Genomic DNA, 23,563 nt, shown 5'->3' with positions numbered 1-23,563 from the left:
TGCAGACATCAGGGATCAGGGCCCAACATTACAATTGGCTATCCTCTGTGTAACCCCAAATGTAAAATAAATATTCAGAGAATCATAGAATGGTTTGGGTTGGAAGGAACCTTAAAGATCATCCAGAGCCAAGCCCCCCACCGCAGTCAGGGACAGCTTCCACTAGACCAGGTTACTCAGAGCCCCATCCAACCTGGCCTTGAACACTGCCAGAGATAGTGCATCCAGAGCTTCTCTGGGTGACTTGTGCCAGTGCCTCACCACCCTCTGAGTAAAGAATTTCTTCCCAATAGCTAATCTAAACCTGCCTTCCTTCAGTTTAAAGCCATTCCCCTTTGTCTGTCACTACATGACTTTGTAAAATGTCCCTGTCCAGATTTACTGTAAGCCCCCTTTATGTAGCAGAAGGTCTCTACATACTCTAAGGTCTCCCTGAAGCTTTGTCTTCTCCTGGGTATCAAATCTCTCAGCTGAAACACCATAAAAGAGGTGTTTCAGGCCTCTGATCAACTCAGTGACCTCTTCTGGGCCTGTTTCAGCATCTGCATGTCCTTGTGTTGGGGATCCCAGAGCTGTTATTGTGCAACATTTAGTACAGCCCAAATGGGATTATATATTTTGTTTTGGGGTTTTTTGTCTGATTTCAGTGGGAACAAAGCTGGGCCTTAAAAGCTAAACCAAAAAGATTAAAGAAATTGCTTTAAACAAAGTTGATGTAAACACAGTGGTATTTTGATAGTGTTATCAACATTCCAAAAACTGAAATGCACTCAGATCCCTAGAGAAAATATCCAGAATGTCTCATTTTATAGTTGCTAAGCAAGGAAAGCTACTGCCAAAATACACAGTTAATTATTGCCACATGTGTTAGAAAATTATGTGATTTCGTATTTATTTATTTATTTATTTATTTATAGACAGTTCTTGTTTTGGTTCTGTTTGTCCATTTTATACATCTCTGCATTATTTCCATGTGCAAAATAAAAGAAGTGAGTACTTATTCATGGGACATCCGAGTCTCAATCTGTCATGACTTGTTCTTCAACAGTATTTATTGAAGTTATTTATTAATATATGAAATACACTGTCCTGCAACTCTAAATATATTCTGCAGTACTATTGCATTGGGATATGGAAAAAAAAAATCATTGGAGAATTTTAGAAGACATATGTACATTGAAAAGAGGATTTGATCCTTCCCTAGCATCCATCAGCCACTCCTAACCCAGAAATGTCAGAAGTGACAGATTTCAGCAAATGTGGCCTTTTGTTCATACAACAATAGATTTCACATGGACACAGGTGCCTATGGACCTACTTTCCATCAGAAGAACAGTGAAATATTTCAATGTTTGCAGTTAGCATGGCAATGATGAGCTTCAAACACATTGCTTGCAATGCTCAAATTAAGTGTCAGTTAGTGTCTTTCAATATCTTCAAACGAGTTTCATTACATGGTTTGCCAGATAATTGGGGGAAGTTATGCCAGAAAATCAGGAGAAGTCACACATAAATTTTCTTTGTGAAACAGAGAAGAAAGTTAAAAGAGGAAATGGGCAGAGTACCTTCTTACTGGTATCTTGTTGTGGAGTACAGGAATGAGATACCCTTCCTTGAAGTCATGTGAACACTTAAAATTAATGGGCAACTTTGAAGCGATGAAGATTCATACTGAATCTAAACCTCTACTGCTCTTTGTAGTTTTATTTTTAACTTTTGCTCAAAGTCTATTAGTTTAAAGTTTCTAATTTAGTTTAGATAATCCCCAGGATTTGGGATATTTCAGGCACAAAAATGCAACCCGGCCTCAGTTGCCATTATCTAGTTTTACAGTTCTATGGATGTCCTAGGCAATAGGACTTGACCACCTGTAAGTGAAACCCTGAGATAAGTTTTATGACATGTAATTGCTCCCAAATAACTCCCAAATACAGACCAAGAGTTAGAACAGTCCATTCAAAGGGGCATGTTGCGCATGGACAGTGTGTTTTGAAGGGTTGAATTTTGTGAACATGGGCTCTGTGTGTTGGCTGAGTGCTAATGCCAGAAGGAAACATTTATGCAGTGACAATCTCTGCTTGTTACTTCAGACTGACTTTGAACCCTCCTTTTATTTTCTGGCAAATATTTATGTAGGTCATCCCATCTCAATGCTAGGAAATGTGATATTTTAACAACATAAAAGCAGAGTCTATATACCTATAAAGATACCATGGGTTAGCTGGTAATTAAACAGACTAACCTCTAGTGAAATACTATTGAGAGCAACATGTAAAAATGAAGGACATACTAGGTCCAGTAAGTTACCTCTTCAGATTTTGTTATGATCTTGTTATTTGATAAGTAGAATACCCAAAATATCTCTCTGGAGCAACATTTCTAAGAACCAAAGCAGAATATGTTCTTCACTGGGTCCCTTTACTCTCCTGTGGACAAGGTCAATGAGACTTAAAATGGCTATAAATCATATTACTGGGGTGAAGTGCTGGAAAAGGACTCTGGTGCAAGAAAAAAAATATATCCATATCTGTGGCTTTCAGCATGTTCCTGCTCTCTCACCAGAACCTTGCATTCCAATGAGATCACATTTGAAATTCTCTGCCATAAACAGTTAATGGGTACAGGGTCCAGCCAGTTCACAAACAGGGGGAAAGACAAGAAGCAGAATATAGAACATTCATTACTTTCCTACTCCCTGCCTTGAGGAAAAAAAAATCTTCCAATTTTTCACTCGCTTAACCTCAGATTTCAATACATCAACACTTGTCTGTTTCTGGAGTAGGTAAAATCCAACGTCTGAATGAATATAGTGAGAGCCTTAGAGGATTCTCAGATTGAAATAAATTGCTGGGGGGAAGGCAGGTGGAGAAAGAAAGTAAAAAAACCCCAACACTTTACATTTTTTGCTATATGTATGACATTTTTACCAATGGAGAGGACTTTTCCCAAAAATTCTGCTGTTTCTCCTGGACACAGCCTGATCATTAGAGCCAGCTGCTGCATCAGAAACAAAAGTAAGATGGAAGGCTAATGACCCCAACCCTTTAAAAACCTTGCTCAGGCAGTGCTACAGAGCAGAAAACACAGCTGTCTTCTTTCAGGTTCTGACAGGCACAAGGACATATTTTTGCTTTATCATTTTTACTGAAAAGTGTTACCAGGTGGGAGAAAACAGTTGTGGTGGCTTGAAACTATGTCAGCTGGTAACTTCAAGTCTGTGTATGACATACAAGTTTCTAATAGCTACAACCCTGCCTTAATATATTTGCCTTGAAAATTTTCGTGTAAATTAGTTTTATCATGGGGATATAGAAGAAGGTCTCATTGGTCCTGCTGAAGAGATCCAAGTGAGTTTGTATAGAAAAAGTTAATGCATAAATTACAATTGATGATATTTGAATATTAATTATGTATCCATTTTTGCAGAAAATGAGCCCAGTACTGGAACAATTTTATTAGAGCTTTTCTAAGCAGTGGTTGTGTATGTGTTGCTTTCTAACCTGTATACGTGACACACAAGTTGTTACAGATAATATAGAATATTATTTGTTCTCTGCTACCCTTATGTGCATCTAAATTGCACTGAAATTGAATGGTGCAGTTATGAAAACCCTGGGAAAACTTAGCTGGTCTTCATAAAAGTATTAACTCACATGCTCATCCCCCATAGTTCGCAGTATAGAAGACCTAGTGGAAAAGCAGTAAGATGTAGAAGATATTTTACACTATAAGTTCAACCCAGAATATTTTATTGAAAATTTTTTTATACAACTACTCTTTAACCATACATTGATGAGCTGAACACCTGTATTAATTTTGGAGCATTTATATGTTTTAACAGTTTTGTGCTACTCATTTCTGCTACTCATAAATAAACACTTCTAAGAACATCGGTGACCAAGTTGTTTGCAGGCTGCTACTGATCATGGGCAACTTTTGATATCAGAAAACACTTTCAAGACATTTTCAAAGGGCACAGATGTCTAAGACAGAAGAACTATTAGAAACCAATTTTTGTAGTCAATTTTGTAGAGTCTCTATATACACAAAGAACTGATTGTCCATAAACTATAAAATAAATAAAAAATAAAGGCTGAAGGATCCAAGGAGAGTTTAAGTTTAAACTACTATTCACTTTCTTGTCTTTAACCAACCTTCAGCCCATGGAAAAAGTTCTCATCCAACCTTCTGGCAACTTGACTTCTTTAATAATCTCTAATAATCTATGGTGGAAAACAAACTGCATCTCTGGCTCTCTTTTATCTTTGTGCTTTAGAGATGCCCTCAGAGAGCTCCAGAAGGCCAGCAAGAAGAGAATTCTCTTAGCAGAAGCCATGCTGACTCCTTCCCAACAGGCCATGCTCATTCATGCACACACTGATCACATTCTTTATTGTGCACTCCAGCATTTAATCAGGAACGGAAATAGGACCCACTGGTCTGTGGTTCCCCAGACTCCTCCACACCCTTTTTCCAGATGGGATTACACAGCCCCCTGCTCTTAAACTGCAGCTATTGGCAGCAACCTTGGCCAGCTCTTCTGCAGCTTCACATCGGAGTTTATTCAGTGCTGTCAGGAGAATGACATCTGGCCCAAAGTGTACCTACTTTGTCTAATGCTTCCTTTACACTTACCTCAAATTCACCTACCCCCTCAGACCTATCTGCTGCATCAAACCTGTGAGGGAAATCTTCCCAGCTATTTCCCAGCAGCAAAGTCTGCATGCTAGAAAAATACCCAATAAAAATCTTGTCACTGTGGCTGGCAATTTTCCTGTGATTTACCATTTCCCCTCTCATAAGTTCAATTAGAATTTTAATCTGGGTACAAAATTCTATTGTCTCTAAAAAGAGCGTATTCCAGGGAATGTATTAAAATTTTTTGACGTTCACACCATAGTAATTGATTGCAGTATTTATCCCTCCATATTATTTTAACATAAACAGTGCATATAATTACAGATATTTCTACAACAGAAACAAAATATAATGCACATTCTTATCAAGAAGAAAGTTTGCAACAATGGACAAGTATTAGTTTTACATTTCCTTTAAAAATTAACTGGAATCCCTAGGTAAAACTACAGCTTGTCACACCACATCCTAGTATTCCCAGTATTGCTTCCTGGATTATTTCTTTTTATTTCAATTGCCAAAGAGTGTATTGTTTCCTCGTTACAGTTTGCCAGGAAAATAAGCATAATAAGAAGAAACAGACTAAACAGCTTAGATGATGGGGAGATCTAAAAAGATTTCCTCAGATTCACCAAGCTATGACTTTTTCTGGGATTTTCAATTTAAAACATAACCCTCCCTGAATTGAGGATTGCATTTGAAGGATTTTGTGCCGTTTTTCTTCAGAGCTCATTTTGAGTATGTATTTGCCAAACAAGAGTTAGACTACATAAACTTCCTCTCTTATATTATGAAGAAACCCACAATTTTTTTGACAAATATAATCACAGATAAATTCCCTACCTTCATAAGTTACTTTAAAAATCTACTTTCCTCATTCAAGATATAAAGGTGTAGTTTTACTTTCTGAATTAAAAAATGGCATTACTATTATTTGATAATAGCATTATCAATCTCAAATTCTCTATTTTATGGATATCCCTTTTTATAAATACAAATAATCTATCCGGTGCTTATCGTTTATGCCACCTGCAAGTCAGGAGAGCTTGGAAAAGTTAGCAGAACAAAAAGCATTTTGCTATCTTGAACAGTCATAACTGAATGTTTCTGTACTGTCTGTAGTTTGGCATTTCTGTACTTCCTATATACTTGAAGTTGTTGAAATAAATTTAGTATAGTCAAGCAGAAATTCTGGACTCTTTTCCAGATTTAGTGTCACATCTTGAATCAACAATTTTATATTTATAGTGCCTAAAGTACACTAGCTGTTCAAATCTGTTTTGGATGGTTGAGTAAATCACCAAAACCCAATGAATGAACTTACCTGTTAATTCTTCAAATAAGCAGAATGTTAGATTTAAAGAAGTTTATATTTAGTAGCTAATTATCAGTCTAAACTGCCATTGAACGAGCTGACAAGGTGAACTTAATACAACTAAATTAGTAATACACAGCAGCTTCAAACACTTCAGAAGTGTTCCCAATCTTAGGAATTTAATTCAAGATTAAGGTCTTGAATCAGAAAACTATGTCTGCACGAAACTGAGTCTGCACTGTTTTTACAATGCCAAGTGTATCTGGCAAATCATGATCAAGTAAACACACAAAAAGAGTTTGCCTGTTAACAGTCCTGGCACAATTCCCAGTGATTTTGTCTATATGAACTGAAAATAACAGCACCTGGAGGTCATAAAGTGAAGCATTTTCATAGTTTTTTCCTGTTCTTGCTAACATTCAGTGTAAAGTGAGCCTGAATCTGAGAAAATCTGTACGTGTTTAAGAAACGTATTTTAAAACTTTCTTAACTCATGTAATTCTGGAGAGACTGATAAGGGAAATCTAAATTCTGAGACATTTTACAGATACTGGGAACTGAAGTGTATGGCCACCATGAGGACAGAGCTCTGCTAGCATTCTCATAGGATTGACAACACTCCAAACCTTCACCAACTCTAGGGTTCCAATGCCTAGTTTTAAAAGCTTTAGACCTGCAGCCAGTGCTCTAATGAGATTTAGTACGATCTCTTACAAAATGAGAAAAGAAAGAGAGAAAGAAAGAACTGAGGCCTCTTAACTGCTCTGATTGTCTCACTGTACTACATCAAGAATCAGGTAGTTTGGCCACATCTTTTCAGACACCATCCCTAAAGACTAAGATCTTATTCTAACAGAATATAATAGACAATATCTATTTTATATATAATATAAAAGAGAATAATATGATACTAAGATTCCAAATACTGTGATCTTACACAGTGATGGACCAAGGGGATCTCAGTGCCTTGACCTGGAGGACCATGACTGTGACAATGATCAACCCACACTCAATCCTGAAATTGTTTGAGATCTGCTGCTCCAGCTCCCTCCAAATCTATGGGGCCTGACGGGATTCATCCAAGAATCCCCAAATTCCTGGCTGATGTCATCACGAAGCCTCTCTCGATTTTTAAGAGGTCTTGGGATTTCAGAGAGGTCCCAGCTGACTGGAAGCTGGCAAATATTGTCCCAGTTTTCAAGAAGAGGAAGAAGGAGGACCCGGAAACTACAGGTTTGTCAGCCTCACTTCAGTGTCTGGTAAAGTTACAGACAAGATTATTATGGGAGGTATTGAAAAACATCTGAAGGATGACACAGTCATTGGTCACAGCCAGCGAGGCTTCATGTGGGGAAAGTCCTGCTTATCAAACATGATTTCCTTTCATGACAAGGTAACCCACCCAGCTGACCAAGGAGATCCAGTTGACTGAATCTTTTTGCATTTTAGCAAAGCTTTTGATATTGTCTCTCACTGTATCCTTCTGGACAAAATGCCCAGCTCACAGTTGGACAAACACATGTGATGGGTGAGCAGCTGGCTCATGGGTGGGGCACAAAGGGTTACAGTGAATGCTGGTGACCTATCACTGGTGAGGCTCCACAGAGCTCCATCCTTGGCCCTGTGCTCTTCAACATCTTCATAAATGACTTGGACACAGGACTGGAAGGGACACAGAGCAAGTTCACAGATGATACAAAACTGGGAGGAGCTGTTGACTTCCTTGAGGGCAGGAAGGTCCTGCAGAGAGACCCAAAACTTAGAGAGATGGGCAATCACCAACGGTAAAAAGTTCAATAAGGGAAAGTGCCAGATTCTGCACCTGGGGTGGGGCAACCCTGGCTGTATTGACAGACTAGGGAATGAGAGGCTGGAGAGTAGCACTGCAGAAAGGGACCTGTGGGTTGTGGTCGATGGCAAATTGAACATGAGGCAGCAATGCCCTGGCAGCCAGGAGGGCCAACCCTGTCCTGGGGGGCATCAGGCACAGCATCGCCAGCCGGGCAAGGGAGGGGATTGTCCCCTCTGCTATGAGCTGGGGCAGCCTCATCTCGAGTGCTGGGGGCAGTTTTGGGTGCCATATTATGAGAAAGACATGAAACTATTAGAGAGTGTCCAAAGGAGGGACATGAGGGAGGTGAAGGGTCTGGAGGGGAAGCCATATGAGAAGAGGCTGAGGTCACTTGCTCTGTTCAGCCTGGAGGAGACTGAGGAGAGAGCTCATTGCAGTTACAACTTCTTTGTGAAGGGAAGAGGAGGGGCAGACACTGATCTCTGCTCTGTGGTGACAGTGACAGGACCCGAGGGAATGGCCTGAAGCTGAGTCAGGGGAGGTTTAGGTTGGGTATCAGGAAAAGGTTCTTCACCCAGAGGGTGGCTGGGCACTGGAACAGGGTCCCCAGGGAATGGTCACAGCACCAAGCCTGACAGAGTTCAGGAAATGTTTGGACAATGCTCTCAGGCATATGGAGGGATTCTTGCGGTGTCCTGTTCAGGGCCAGGAGATGGACTTGATATTCCTTGTGGGTCTCTTCCAACTCAGTATGTTCTGTGATTCTGTGAAGTCTAGATTCTCTGACGCAAAACATGGGAAAAAAGTAAAAATTTAAAAAGGGGCACATTTTCAAAACTTGCTCAGCTTTGTCTACAGATTCTGCTCTGCAGAAACTCTGAGTGTAAAGTTTAGACTACAAACACATGCATGTTTTCCATAGCACATTGCCTTCCCAGGCTTACAGGAAAAGGAAAGGCTTAAAAAAGCTTCCAAAGTCAGCCCCCTCACTAGCAGAGTGTTTTTAGCAGGAATGGTGGCATCCAGTTTGACAAATTATCATTCTTACATAAGAAAAAATAATGCTTGTGGTGATGTAGCATACAAGGACTAAGTGATATTGCAAACATGTGATTTGTGTACCTGAACTGAGAGAAGAACATTTTCATTTAGTCCGAAACTAAGTGCCATCAAGAATTCCCATGAATTAGAGGTTTTCTAAGTCTTGAAGGGAAAAACTCAGTATATAGGACTGTCTTATATAAGATTATCCTTAGGGATAAAGCTTGTTTATGTGTTTTGTCCAAGAACAGATAATAATGAATCACTAGCTAAATATGAGTCAACAAAGTACTGCTCTTGCAAAAAAACAGACAAAGGCATACTCAGATGTTTATCCACAAGTATTGCTTTCTGCTTTACTGGTCTTTAGTCAGGCCCGTGATGGAATGGTGCATTCAGTTCTCTGAACTGCACTTCAAAAACTGTGAACTAAGTGCACGGGATCCACAAGAAAGGAAATAATATTATCATACCTATAGAAAGAATAAATATGAGAAAGGACAGGACTGTTTAACCTGCAGGTAAGAACAATCTTGAAACAGATACCAATTTGCTGCAAAAAGAAAGGGCTTGTTTCAAAGGTCAAAATAGATTTAAAAGAAGAAATAATTTTTTGGGAGAAAAACTCCTGTTGAATACTGGAAAATCTTTCTAACACTGGGGTAAATGAAGTATTGGAATACTTTCCACAAGAGGAGATAGACATTTTTGATGCTTGCAGCTTTTAAAAACGCACATGTTCATCAGGAACACGAGATAATCTCTCTTTGAGGTTCCTATCACCTTTTCTTCTTTAGATCTTGCAAACTATATAACAGTTCCTGAGAAAAGGGTTCAAAATTCAAGTTATTTCTCTTTCTTTGTAGCAAAGTGATACTTTGCTACAAAACAAGAAACCCTTTTTGTCACTGAATCTTGATTTTTTGATGGGCTCTGGGTGAGCTGAAAGGTTCTTACCCCCTGCTGAGGGGTAAGAACTGTGGGTTTAATTCTTTTTCAGCGGAAAAAAAGTTATAGCATCTCCCACACTATGTAGAAGCACTAACTGTAGCCTGATGCAAATGGCTTTAACAGTTTTTCACAAAAGCCATTATCCTGAAGCACAAGTGTGAAGCCAGGCTGTAGCACACTTCCCTGAAGCCCAGCATGATGCTGTCTACCTCTTCTCTTCCAACAGCCACTTAATAGCTGGTGCGCAGCAGAGATCATCTCTGTCATGCACAGAGCAGATATAAAATACTTTCTCTTCCCATGAAGGCAAAAAAATGTTAAAGAAATGGAGATTCCTTTTATTCCAGGATCTCTGTCTAATTTTAAGTTGCTTTACATTTCAGTCTGGAGTTGGAAGGTCCCCAGGAGTAAGAGTGGGTATAGAAACTGCATCCTCTTGAGACTTCAGGTGAGCAAAGGGCTACCATTATTACTTCTCTCAGTGGAAAAGGTGCAGATTTGGTGCTGTAGTGCATGGCCTTCACCCACCGATCCCTCATCCTATCATCCACCTCTGTATGAGAGGAAGGAAGTGGCACATGCTGCAGTTGTCCTGGTCCTTCAACAGGCAAAAATGAGTGGCTAAAAGGAGCTAATTACATCCTGGTACCCATACTGAGTATTTTTATAAGATCTGGCACTGTGCAGACTTTAGGAGCCTCTCATTCTATGTCATGCTTAATCAAAGACAAGAAAAATAAAATTTGCAAGTATTTTTATTTGATCAATATATTCTGTTCATTTGATCATTTCTGATCATTGTGATATTTGATCAAAATATTCTGTTTTATTAGCTGTGAGATTGGTCTCACGTTTCCTCAGATGTGTCATGTTAATTCTTGCCATACTAGATTGCACAAATCACACTGGGTTGCTGGATCAGACACAAAGGGAAGTGACTGCCCTAGTTATGTGTAATATCTACATGGTCTTCCAGACATTTAACAGATGGAGAGCTTCAGCAACAGTGCTATGCTGCCAAAACCATGGAGAAAAAAACATTACAGAATGCTTTGAGTTTTTCTTTGAATCAGTGACAATTTCAGGGATAATAAAGGAAGCTGGACTCCCCTCAAGTTTCAGCTTTAACTTCTTCCACAGGAAGGTATTATTTTCAAAACTGGAGATATAGGGATCAGCTGCTACACATATAGAACTCTTCTGCAGAGAACCTTGCTGTTTCTCAAGTGGCGCCCCATAATAAGCCCATCCCAGTGTTTATTCTGTACTGCTGTGTATACCTATATTGCTCTGTAGTCTTCGGAATTTTCTGTAGCATGGTTACCTGGTTACTGGGCTCTCTCTGAGAGAATTCAATCAGTTGTACTCTCCCAGCAGGAGCTGGATCTCCAGTGCTGACCAGTTGTGAGTTTTGAAGCAGGTAATTCCCTTTCTGCATCTTGCTGTGTTTCACAACATTTTCCTCAAGCAAAGCCATTTTACTTGTCTTCTGTCCTGCTTCTTGGGCATTGCTCCAGCAAAGACCAGAAAGATCAGCTTTAGACACAGTCATACAAAAGTATTTGCATGTAACACCTAACAGGCAATAATCAGTTCATCCCATATTTAAAGATATAGAGCTGGTTTTAAAAGCAGATAAAAGTCTAACCCCAGCAGTATTTATTAACAAAGCTAGTGAGTACAGCCCTCAGCCCCACATGGTCTGATTTACAAACTGAACAGAGCAACACTGTCCTTTTCAAAAGATTGAATCAAATGAGTCAGCCGGACAGGTCATTCTGAGATACACAAAGAACATCTTCCAGCTGAGACAAGCAAAGAATCAGTGACTCAAATACTGCACTTGATAGCAGTACCTGCTGCACAAAGAATATCTCAGTCTGATACAGCAGGTTCAACAGGATCAATAATAAAAGTAAAAATAGAAATAATTCCTAATGGATTATGAGAGCTACACTAGCAGCTCACTAATATATTCCAGTTAGAAATTAATTTCATAAGGTCACTCTTCCCTGCAGTAGATTTGCTAGAGTGACATAGCAGTTATGGCTCCTGAAACATACACAAGTAGTCTCTGCAGGCAACAGGAGCCCACAAAGGATTCTGAGGCACGAGAAGCACTTACAGAGAAACAGAGAAATTTTTGTTTAACACAGCTTGAAAACATAAAGACTTTAATTATCAGGGGGAAAAAACCAACATGCACATAGACCCTTGATGTATGTATGTATATATCTTCCAGATATGTTATGTAAGTGTAAGGGTGTACATATTATATGAGGCTGCAGGAAGATGCCAACTGTATAACCAAAAAAATGCGCATCTCTTAACCACAATCAATCAGAAAGTTTTTGCATTTTAAATTGGGGGGGGGGGGGGGGGGTAAAACCAGCTTAATTAATAAGAAAATAAATGCTTTTTACCAGTTTCCTACAGAATCTGTCTAATTTTAATATCAATCGTTGGACCGACTCACAGACTTAAAGTTAAGCACGTGCCAAATAGGGATTTCAATCACTGCAATGTCAAAATCCTGATTTACGTCATTTGTGAGAGCTCCTATACTTATGTTCTCCAGAACCTGATATATTCTATTGATTCATTTTTCTTTGGCTGACTGTGTGGCCCAGACTTTGGCTGGGAAAATCATTACTCCTTCAAATATTTTCTTCTTCAAATGATTTCTCAATGGGGATAGATTACCTACTTCTTGCCTTTTCAGAGTTTATTCAAAGGTATCTTCTGCAGTTTAAACTGCTTTCTCTTCTCTGTTGCTGTTGAGGGAGACTCAGCTTGCCTGTAATTCTGCTTAACATAAGTTAATAATTACTTTTCTGGTAAGTCTCCAGTGCTGATAGGACTAGGTCAAATGCCAGAATCCGTTGCTAATGGAACAATTTTTAAATAGTTCAGAGTGGAATTAAGTGTTAAACAAGTGCGTGGTCATATGGTCCATATGTATGCCCATAAATTAAACAGCCCCAGTGAACAACCCCAAAAGGATTCACTTTCCTATGCTGTTACTGCCTGGGTTGTTTCATGCAACCCACGTTTCATGTTTTTATTGCTAGAGCACAGCCCTAACACTTCAATGTTCTCACACATATCTATGCAACCACTAACTTACTCACTTCAACCACATACTGACACTACACTTTTTTAGCCTAAAAGCAAGGATTAAGCTTGCAAGTGAACTTCATGTAAACTTGGACATATAAACATTAAACAGTATACAGACATATTGTCTGCAATTTTATTTGTTGGTAGGACAGACCATTACAATTATTAATTAATTAATTTATTTATTATTTCATTGTTATTATTACCTGTGCAAGATCTACATTATCATGATGTATAAAGTAATAAATGAGATTAAGTGTTATTTTAAACTCTTTCGAGCAGACAGGAAAATTACTTAATGCCCTGCTGCCACAAGAAGTTATGCAGCCTTTAGAAGTATTTTGGAGTGCACTGGAGACTACAGAAGAATTTCAATGATCATTGAAAAATATTGTGATTGAATTTTCAACTCATAAATCAATAACATGACAAATAAAGGAAGCAGATGTAGATGGAAACGGCCCACTGTAGGAAATAATATGAAATATAATACTTAATAATATTTATGCCAATTCTTTTCCTGTATTAGGAAAATTAAGAAAAAATGAAGTAGGTAGGAAAGGACAAATAAAATGGGCAGTTCAACAATACATGGCAACCAGATTTAAATTCTGCCCCTCTCATCCCTAGTGAAGATCAGGAACTAGAGCACTGTTAGCTCCTCCAATTCACACTGAGGATGTTCTCATGTTTGACCCACCAGTAAAGCAGAGTCCTAAAACTGACTACAGTGGATCGTGACTCAGCCTCTGTTAAGGAACTGTTGTAATGATGTGTAAAGCACCATTCCATTTGTTTCTTTAGGGGAAAAAAGCATGCGCACACAGAGGCTAGAGGTTATCCAAGTCTCTTGTTACATTTCATGGTTTGTTCTGCCAGGACAAAACTGTGATGTGCCCAAGGAGTTTTCCAGCCAAGCAAAACCATAACACGAGCATTACCACTTGTACGGGAGAACTGGTTCAGTACTCCTGTCTCTGAGGTCAGTGGATGATACAGCAGAAAAACACCCCTGGCGTTTTATGCAGCAGTGTCTCAGCTAGTTCAGGAATGATTCCAGCCAAAACCACATGTTCTACATTCTCAGCCAATGAAACATCGTAAGTGGGACTGTGACACAACAAGACTGCCATGCCGAAATACAGACTGACAGTGCTCAAGGATGTAGGACATAGGAATAAGAGTACTTGATTTTCTAAACTGGTTTCTGACAAGTACGATATTGAAAAAAACACCACTTTTTAAAAGAAAATTTTAATTACCAGAGCAGTCTGAGAAATAAGGACACATAAAGTGTAACATTTATTCTCACATCCCTGTGAAACAGGCACCAATTGAAGACTGGCTATTTAAAGATTTTTTATGCAACTACAATCATAGTATGATTTAAAACATTAACTCATTCATAGAAACCACACTTGTGAAGGAATTACTTAAAATATTTGAGGAATAATTCTTGTGAATTGATACCAAAAACCTAGAAGTTGACTATGGAATTAAACCTCAACCAAGGAAACCCTTAGCTAACTTATTTTTGAAAACAATATAGCAGAAAAAGTGAGATAATGCTAAATAAAATTCAAGCCTAAGTAACACTAACAAACCTAAGCAAGGTTAATTTCTGAGGAGATCTCACTGATGGAAAGAAAAGTCCAACATCATGATAAGTTTTCTCTAGGTGTACAGAAAGAGGAAAAATAAAGGAGTAGCATGAATGATAACCATAGAGTTCTGGAAGAATGAGGGTTTGCTTTTCTCACTAAGGTTTCTCTTACTCTGTGTAAAAAATAAAACTAGGAAAACAAAGACTGACATAAAAATCATTTACAGTGCTTGAAGCTTGTTCGAATTGTGAGAGATCGAACAAGAGCCTAAATTCCAGATACTCTTTCAATCTACTTCAAGAACTGGATTAAGAATTAAAATTATTTTGATTAGAATCATACAATCATAAAAATCATAGAATTGTAGAATCACTGATTAATTGAGTTGGAAGGGACTTTTAAAGACCATCTAGGCCAAATCCCCTGCAGTGACATCTTCAACTAGATGTGGTTGCTCATCATGTCCTTTCAATCCCACTGGAGTTTTAAGACCTGTATTTGCCAGTATATTTTGCAGTCTGTTATAATCTCTGGTAATATTTCACTTTTACGCTTTTGAAAATTTTCAAAACTTCTTACATAAACAGGTATATGTGTGTATTTTTGGATGGATGGATGGATGGATGGATGGATGGATGGATGGATGGAAAACTGTATATTTCTCTCTGGAATTTTATGTGAGTAACATAAAGTAACACCCACGGGGCAAATTTTAGCTGTACCATGTAACCAGAGAGGTGTTTTCAGCCAAGTCATGGCACCAGCATTTACTCCACCTCATTGAAGTCCGTCCTGTATGAAAGCCTCCTATTTTCATATTGTCTCGGCACTCGACAACATAAAGAGATGTGTCTGCTTAATACCAAGAGGCTGCTGTATAGAACAGATTTGTGAGTGAAGCTTCTACCAAGTTGTTGCAAGAGACTTTTAGAACCGAAAATCCTGGCAGTCAAAAGAGATAGACCATCTCCACAGTATAACAATATCTGTATATGTTGACTTCATCCTGAAAACCATGAGGCAAGAAGATTTAAAATAAACTGCCAGCTATTTGCGAAGTTCTTACAAGTTTTATGTGTCACTAAAACATTTAATACAATTGCAAATGACTACTCATAATAAAACACTTTTTAGGTTCTTAACTATTAAAATTAAATTCTGTTGGTTAACTCTAATATTTATTAATTTTATCATTTAACAAATTAGAAATCTCTGATCACGAATTTTTATTTTTATTTATATTATGCCGATAGTGAGTCAAGCTATCTAATGCTGTGAAAAAGTAAGTGAACACCATCTAATGGAAACTTCTCTTCTAAGTGTTACATTTAATCTAAAGCATAGAGAGGTCATCAGGAGTCTTTCTGTAGCATTCAATTAAATTAAAATTAAATTCATAAAACTGAAACATAAATTAAATTAAATTAAATGCACTCTTAAGTGCTTTTCTACTTTTGCAGCATCTTAATATAGCTGAAAATACTACATCATTATTTATATGCAGTTGTATAAATTTCATTCTCATAGGCAAGTACTTATTTAATACAAGTCTTTCTTCCTTTTCACATAAAATCTTTGGCTGCCCTTCATTGTAGACCCCAAAGAATTTGGATTCCTCGTGCACTAGGAATGAAAGGATTTCCTTCCTATACTCCAAGAACAGTTTTAATAGCTACTTTGCAAATTTATTGTGTAGATCTATTTGGTCTGTTAGGTTTTTAAACTAACCACTGGTTATTATTTCTCACTCTCTGCGGCCTCTGCTTCAAGGGTGATGAATCTCAGTTAAGATTCTATTCTAGCACATATCATCTCTTTTTGAGTTTCTCATAAGTAAAGTGTCTTTGACTGACAGGGTACAGAATAATAAACAGATACAATGTCAAGTGATTTAAATTTTCCATAAATCTCCATGAAACTGAGTTCTGCCAAATATTTACTTTTCCACTCATTTCAGCTGAGAAAAATGTAAATTAATGACTCAAAAAAAGGCTCTTATTATCTTTACCAAGATTAAATAAGTCAAAATAAAAATATTGACATAATAAACTTAATTACAATTAAAATGATGAAAATATTGATTCTATTTCTTTGTATAGTGTGCTAATTATTGATTTAAATAAATTACTTTACTAAGTTAAAAAACCAAAATATTTTCATATCACATACTGAACAAACATGAGATGAACTTCATTAAGCTTTAAGCACTTTAATTGTATTATGAATAATTCATATATTTTACAGGCAAAAATGATTTTACTTGGCATCACATCAATAATCTCTCATCTGTGAATCTCTTTGTTTCATTCCTAAGGACATGTGTCCCTAACACAAAACTCACTGTTGATAAAGCTAGCAATCACTTACTAACTATGAAATATAACTGGTAACCAAACAAGGAACAAGTCACAGAAGCACAAGGTTGGAAGGGCCCACTGTGGGTCAGAACACACGGCACAGGATTGTGTCCAGATGGTGCTTGGGTAGCTTCAGTGAGAGAGACTCCACAGCCTCTCTAAGCCTGTTCCAGTGCTTGGTCACAGCACAGTAAAGAAGTTCTTCCTCATGTTCAGGTGGAACTTCCTGTGCATCACTTACTGCCCATTGCCTCTTGTTGTATTGCCCAGCACCACTGAGCAGAGCCTGGTCCCTCCTCTGACCCCTCCTTGCAGACACTGACAGACATTGGAGAAGTCCCCCCCTCAGTTGTCTCTTGTCGAGGCTGAACAGGCCCAGCTCCCTCAGCCTTTTCTCGTAAGACAGATGCTTCTGTTCTTTGATCAACTTCGTAGCTCTCTGCTGGACCAGCTCCAGGAGCTTTATGCTCTCTCTTGTGCTAAGAAGCCCAGAGCTGGACACAGCACTCCAGATGCAGTCTCACTAGGGCTAACTGAAAATTATGTATGTATATACATACATTTCCCAGTAATCCCCCATAAAGAATTCATATCTTTTTTGCCATTCATTGAGATAGATTGACTTGATCATTCTGTACCTTTAACCTCGACTTTGGCTTTCAGAATAATTAGTTAAACATTTTGAAGTTTAATTCTTAGCAGTCTAGAGTATTAAAAGCCAGCAAAGCACTTACACATAAATAGGTTTGATGTTCTCATTAGGCTCAGTATCACCTATTGGGACATATCACACAAAATAACTTTAGTTAAAGTTTCAGTCTTCCAGCTGAGCATGCACTTAGGCCCACTATGAACTGTGTCCACTCACCTGAGATCAAATTTTAGGATCCAACCCATAGGCAATGTATCTACTTTAAAAGTTTATGAATGATGTGGGAATGGACTCTAGCTTGGGCTGTGGCTTTTGAACATTCCTATTTGTTCACTGTGTATTGCTATGTGAAGTCCTTTTGATAAGATACCAACATTCCTCTTTCATCTGGCATGATTAGATTGTCTCTTCTTTAAACATGTGGATTTCCCAATAGGAGACTCCAGTCTCTTCCATGCAGAGACCGGGATTACATGCAGAAATGGTAAAGGCTCAAAAATGGAGAAGGAAGTTTAAGAGAGCTCCTCTGCAGAGATACAGGCACATTTGCATGTTTGTCCACAGACGGTAAATATAACACCACAGCTGTGACAGAGGCATGGCCCAGGGTTTGGGCCTTGGTCTGTCTGGTACCAAGGAGGGATAAATCTGACACTTTGACATATATTGATATAGCCATAAGACTTCTAAGGCTTCTTTTAATGTGAAGATAACAGCAGAAATAGTTGGTTTATTTCCATACTCAGATACAAAAAGAGGCTGCAGTTCTATTCCCTCTGTTTGAGGTTAGTTCACCAATCAAGAAGGAATTACGAAGTGGGTTTTTTTTAAGATCAAGATGCCAGTGATTCTTAGATACCAAGCCCCAGCCTCCAGTGTATGCCATCTTCATTGTTTGTTTCCTGATCAGAGGTCAGAGCACACAGCCCCTCCACTGCAGCAATGGGAGGAAGGCATAGCAAATTGCAGAATCAGGGAAACACCTACTTTGTTACACCATTCCAAGGTTATTTGGGAGGGTAAGAGGAAATCACTTGCTCACATGAAAGAATTGTACAAGTAAAAAATTTGGGACTATATCACTGAATTAGGACCAATCTGAAACTGGAAGTACTATGTCCTTCATGCACTTTTAAAGAGAATGGTCAATGAAAAACCATCTACTAGTTTAGGTAGAAGTACCTGCCTATTTTTCCATGCCTACACATGGAAAAGTTCTGGGACTAAAGGCTTTTTACAGGATTTTTTCTCCTAGTTTTGAACAACATATCATCAATTTCAACTATGTTTGTTAAAATCCACATTTCATTAGCAATGTAGCAAATTTTAGAACTCAGTCTTCTCTTTTCACTTCAGATTCAGTTTGCTCCTTATATGCATCCTAACCTAGTTCCAAGAACTTATGTAAATGTTTAGTATTAAGCACAAAGAATTCTATGGTGCCATGAGTAAACACTCATAAAAGTGATCAAACATTATAGTATATAAATATGAAAATATTCAATTAAGCCATACCTAGTCAGTGTAAATGCCCATCTCAGAGAAGGAGGCAAATCTGCACAAAGAATGTAACAATTTAATTTTTTGTTGTGAGTTCCAGTATTCAGGACCTAAATGGAAATCTCAGGTAACCAAGAAAGGAACAAAAAAAGAGAGAGAAGTTAAAAGGTGATGCTTTTGAATGAGGGACACATATAGGTTTTAACAAATGCTTCATTTATATGGATTTGAGGTTACAGTCTCAGACCAGACATTTTGAGAGATTAGTCCAGAGATTCTTCAATTCCCCATCTCATTCAGAAAAGCCACATGGTAAATTCCTTATTACAGAATCATAGAATATTCAGAATTGGAAGGGACCCACAAGGAACATCAAGTCTACAGGGATCAAACCCACAACCTGGCGCATTATTAGCAAAATGCTAATGTCAACTGAGCTAATGCTGGCATCTGTAGACAGGATGACTTATCCTCTAACCTTCTACAATCATCCTGTTCAATAATCATATTCAACATTTATGGGAAAAGTCTTCTGTAAAGACAAATGGGGAAAAGATGGCTCCCACATCTCTTATCAGTCACCGTTATTCAGGCTGTTTAACTTAAACAAGGAAAGTCTCTTGATCAAGAAAAGAAGAAAACTAATTCCTTTGGATTATTTACAAATCACTTAATAGAGATTAATCCTTCATAATGGGTGACAGAGGATCTGGTACGTCTGGTTTCACACAACTTTTGATAGATCTATAATTAACCCAGACAGAACTTGATCCAGGAATTGATCGATTCTTCATTATGAGAAACACTCCTATCTTCCATTTACCTTTGTCCATTGTGAACATATTCACTAAATTTTCCCTACCAGCATTCTACTTTCATGCAAGAAAAGTTTTTTACAGGATTACTTATCTTTTCCCCTCCACTTTTTTCCTTTACTTTGTCAGCAGTTGAGCAGAACGCCCAGTACGTGCTCTATCGTCTTTTCACTTGTGGATAAGGGCTCATTGTTTTCCACTCAGACACGGAATTGCTTTACGAAAACTGTTTGGATTTGCAGTCTCTTCCAGTCTACTTTGCTATTAAAATTTCCCTTACTCACTGTCTTCATGTGGTTTCTCTCCTATAGGAATGACTCTTGCCGGGTCTCAGGAGAGCGCAGTTGTGCTGCAGCACCTTTCTCAGCTTGCGTCACTAGAACATCATACTCTGGAACCGGTTTTCCATCTTGCGGTTCACCCATTTTATTTCCCCTGCCCGCCCTGAATTCTCAACAAGGAGATTTTTTTTCCTTTCTTAACTGTGGGGCTTAAGGGATCACAATGTTGCAGTTATTTGTGGCTTGGCTTTCACTCTCTGTTTCTCTCATCTTACAATGCTGGTCTCCCACCAGTTCAAACTTCTAAGGTAGTTAGTTCTCGCAAGTCTAGAGCCAAGAAAAAAAAATTCTTTCTACGTCTCTGTTCTCATTTAAAGCTATTGTAAGTGAAGTGTCATGGTACCATCTAGCAGTTAGGGAGATGATATGGTGTTCTAATTACCTTTGTTATCTGTATGCACACACAAAAAAATCAAAGGGACGTGCCCCTTTCTGACTTGGTCCAGCTTCTGCATTAAGGTTGCAAATGCATAAAGCTTTAGTTAGTGACATCTGTTCTACCCACTGAATTCGGGCTTTTGTCAACTGCATCATTGGTAGAGGAAATTCCCCATGAAAGAAGATACTAGGGAGGTAAATTTAAACATGGAAATTTTTCAAAATGTATTTGTCTTTACATACCATTGTTATTATACTTGGATTACACTTTTACATTTCAGCATTTTAACAAGAGCTTATTTAAAGACATTAACCAACTACTAAGGCAGAAGCAATCCCTATGTCAGGGATAATGATTACCCACCTACACTGGATTTAGAATAAACTGCCTTGTGACAGAATACCTTCCATAAAGATAAAGAACATAGTGCAAATCTCATGCATGTCTTTTCCTTAACAAAGGGATAGATTTTAATCTAAAAATATAGTGATACCCTTTTAATAGAAAATTAAATGTAATGCTTCTGAAAAGTCAAGACACCTAAGTTCACACAGTTCCTGGAGATGATACTGCTAGAACTGATTCAGCCTCAGCTGTTTTGGCAGCTTTCAGTCTGATTAAAAATGCTTCTGAGGAAACAGCATTAGGTGAACATCAAGCCCATGGAAGGCAAAAGGACACACGAACTTCTGTAATACAAAGCATATGTAAAACAGTCAAACCCCATGAGTTTCCCCAGCACCCTGATGTAATTTTACTTTCCTCAGCAATTTACACAGTCTAATGTGGCAACACAGCCACACTGCTTTAGGGTGATAGATTGAAACACTGAGTTTGTTACTTTTAAATATTAAAAGCTGTGTGTTTTGTGGTGGATTATAGTCCAGTTTTAACAACACAAATGTTCTCCACATTCATCTGAAGCATACAGTCTGCTTGGATGCACAATAAGGAATTTAAATTAAGGCCTTTAGAATGCCACCCTCAAAGTGGACTCTCAACTAGGCTTTACCCTTGGAAGCACATGCACTCATATTGTTCCTTTATAGCAATAAATCCCTTTCAGCCAGTCACGTTTCTCCCTTGGCTTCAATGAAGGCTGGATCACATCCTTAAAGACAATCAGTTACAGAAACTGTAGTCTATAATCTTAAATAATAACAGTGAGTGCAGCAGGGATAGCCCTACAGATGCAGCTACTCAGCCAGTCAGAAAGACCCTTTTCCTTCACAAGGAGGAAAAACACATGGACACCTCCTTGATGAATTGTGGGACTTTGTTGACATTTCTCACAGGAACAAAATGCAGAGGGCACAGTGACTGCTACACCACAAGAAAATATGAAAATAGTGATTATCTCATCACCAAAGCGTCTAGTTTTTGGCTTCTAATGCTCATACTCCTTTAAATACTCTTTAAAGTACTTTACTCCATTTTCTCTCTGAGGCACCAAATGGTGCCTAGAAAAAGTTGACAGTTTTTTTCAGTCCAAAAACTTTTTCCTGAATTCAGATACCATGTGAATTATAACACATTTAAGAATAAAAGATAAGAAGACAGCTATCCATTATAAATGTATTCATAAAGGAACAACGTTTTTCACTTTAGAAATTGTATACCTTGTTTATAATCAAGTTTGTCAAGGTCAGAGGAAGATACACTTTCCTACAGGATACAAAAATTTTCCACAGGTACAATTTTCCACAGGATACAAAAATTTTCCAGGGACTTACACAGTAAAATGTATTGGGTGCACAAAAAGTTTCAGAATCAACGATTTCTGCTGTGGCATTGCTGTTTTGAAGAGGCAGGATAAGTCTGGCATTTTGTTACTATTTGGACTTTCTCATACCTGCAATAGCTGCTGATGCTGGAACAGGGGAATAAAAAACCCTCTCCTTCCAGTACCCGAGATCTTTTATACCTTTGACATGCACCTTTCCACCACCACTCAACTTATGTAAGAAATGGCAGTTTGATATTGCCAGTTATGAAGCAATGAATATTTTATGGCATTTCAAGTTTCCTAACAATTTGCCAAAATGTAGAACTGAAATTGATAATGGCAAGGCCTTAATCATTATCCAGCAACCTTTCCCACTGCCATGTAGTACCACTCTCACTGTACTTCACTTCCTTAAGTATTACCACTGGCTTATGCCAGACTAAAATGTTTATGAATTTGTTGTACCTGTTTGCTATTTTGAGAAATATTTTTTGCCTTGGTAAAGAGTAATTACAGGTGTGAATTTTACTTGCTCTAAAAAGGATCTACATGTATGACAGCAGAGCAGCACTGAAACAGGCAACCAAAGAAGTTGTGAAATCTACATCCTTGCAGGTTTTTCAGACTTGGCTAGACAAAGCCTTGGCTGACCTAATGTTGGTAGTCTTCCTTGGAGCACAAAGTGTGACTAGAAACTTACAGAGTTTCAACCACATTTCCATGACCTGTGATCAGAGGTACTGGAACAAACCTGGTAAGCACTCACTTGAATAAGTCTCTCACTGTCTGTGTAGACAGACAGACCTGGCATTACCTCTCAAATCTACTTTATCCTTATAATGCAGATTTTCAAAATACTCCATAGATAGCAAAACGGAAAGTCCTTTATGAGAATTATACGAAACTGAGATTACTTCAAATTACATTGTCTTTCCCTCACACTTGAAGGGCAGAAAATTGGAATCCTACTTAGCCATATGTTCTTGATAACTTGATTTTAACTGTTCTAAATACCTGGTTATCAGATTGGGTCCTTCTTGTGGAAGCCCATCCCTAAAAGTGGGCTTTAGGAATAAGGACACCACACATACCATTGCAAGAGGCTTGCAGAATATAACTGCAGTGGGGAAATGATTACCCAGCTGCATAAGGAGTGCTGGGTACATGGATATGCAGGAGGCAGTCTAACTCCATAAGGATCTCAGAACACGTGCTGGGAAGTAAGAGGGATACATGAAGAAGGCAAAAAGAATGGGTCACTGATAGGCCAAGATGCATAAAGGCAGACCTGCTTAAGATATGATACTTACAGGATATACCACCGTGGCAGATATT

This window comes from Corvus kubaryi, unplaced genomic scaffold (genome assembly GCF_017639235.1).
Source record: "Corvus kubaryi isolate FWS band 111438036 unplaced genomic scaffold, C.kubaryi_AGA036_p1.0 37308, whole genome shotgun sequence".
NCBI classification, from domain to species: Eukaryota; Metazoa; Chordata; class Aves; order Passeriformes; family Corvidae; genus Corvus; species Corvus kubaryi.
This window is presented reverse-complemented; position numbering follows the sequence as displayed.